The following is a 1,448-nucleotide window of genomic DNA, read 5'->3' on the forward strand; positions in this document are numbered from 1 at the left end:
ACCTGGGAAAACACTGAGACATTCACAAGGAGGCAGAAACGGGAAAACAAACCCAACAAAAACCCCAAACCACAACACCAATCACTGCAAGACCAATGCTGCAGACTGAGGAAAATATAATTAATTTCTCTCCAAATACACAATTCAGTCAACATGTCAACATGGAGAATCACAAAAAAAGTGTCCCAGTTTTCATGCCACTACAGTAGTGTGCATAACACTGTTACCCTAGCAAACAACAGAAAATTGTCATAGTGCTTAAACCGATTGGTGTGTCTACAATTGAACAATCATGTGTTTGGGCCCCTGATGGCTGTGTTTCACAGATTGGCTCATAGGTGTACTCATATGACAGGAATAGCAAGGAAGTGACACCATGACATACTGGGTCTAATGTGTACACGTGTGTTTAGTGTCTATGCAAATCACTGTGTGTATTGTTTAGAAAAACATTTGAGGCTGATATTGTGCGTATAGTGGTGCACATGTTTTGCTCCATGAGCATAAGGTTTTGATAATCAATACTTTTGAATTCAATGAGTAAACAATGGGCAACAACTGTAATATAAAGGCTGAAACAAGGCCATATTCCTATAATTGTGTTGCAGTGATATGGATAATGGGTATTTTTAGTTTTTCCATTCCCCACATGTTTAGTTTTACATGTAGTTTTTAATCTGGACAAAAATGCATTCATGATACTAGTAATCACCTCCGTTTGTTAGTGATTAATTAAGTAAAACGTGCTATACTTTTTTATGTTGATTTTGATGACCAAAGTAGAGAAACTTCTTGTTTCGCACAGGATTTGAGCGTCCTTAACAGCTCTTTACTAAAGCATAAGAAGTAACAGTTCTTAATGCAGAGAAAGCCTTACATTTTAGACATTGGAAATAAACAGATGAAACATCAAAAAGAGCATGTACAGGGTGAAAAGGGAAGAAACTCAAATCTTTTCAACTGGACTTGTAGGTTAACACTTAACTAAAGCTGCCAGATGAATGTAGAAGAGTAAAAAGTAGAATATTTCTCTCTGAAATGTAGCAGGGTAGAAGTAAAAAGTGGCATGAAAAAAAAGACTCAAGTAAAGTACAAGTACTTCAACATTTAGGCATAAGTACTGGAGTACATGTCTTTTGTTACATTCCACCACTGCCTAATGATGCCACTGGTGGCTGCTCTCTCTTTGATAAAGAGCGAGATAGCTTGACAGCTTGGTAAGAATTTGTTATGAACATCCATGTCCCCAAAGGAAGATTCCTTCTTATTTTAGTGACCCCAACATTTCTCCTTTTCTGGACCAACACTTCCGCCCATGTCTTAAACATGAATATGCTCCTTAAATCTTGAATCTTCTGCAATAAATCAAACATATTTCTAATTATCACCATTCCATCTTTCTAAGAAAGATGGCGTCTTCTATTTATCCACCCAAGCACCAACCATAT

At 37.0% G+C, this 1,448-nt stretch overlaps 1 long non-coding RNA gene across 1 annotated transcript in view; it reads right to left on the reverse strand.

Moving 5' to 3' along the window:
- LOC117942490 overlaps positions 1-351 on the reverse strand; it is a 16,813-nt gene extending 16,462 nt beyond the window's left edge. Inside the window, exon 1 of the long non-coding RNA XR_004656137.1 lies at positions 265-351. This is a non-coding gene — a long non-coding RNA (uncharacterized LOC117942490). The remainder of the gene's footprint in view (positions 1-264) is intronic.
- Between the last annotated feature and the right edge of the window lie 1,097 nt (positions 352-1,448).

Source organism: Etheostoma cragini, chromosome 3 (genome assembly GCF_013103735.1).
Source record: "Etheostoma cragini isolate CJK2018 chromosome 3, CSU_Ecrag_1.0, whole genome shotgun sequence".
In the NCBI taxonomy this organism is placed as follows: domain Eukaryota; kingdom Metazoa; phylum Chordata; class Actinopteri; order Perciformes; family Percidae; genus Etheostoma; species Etheostoma cragini.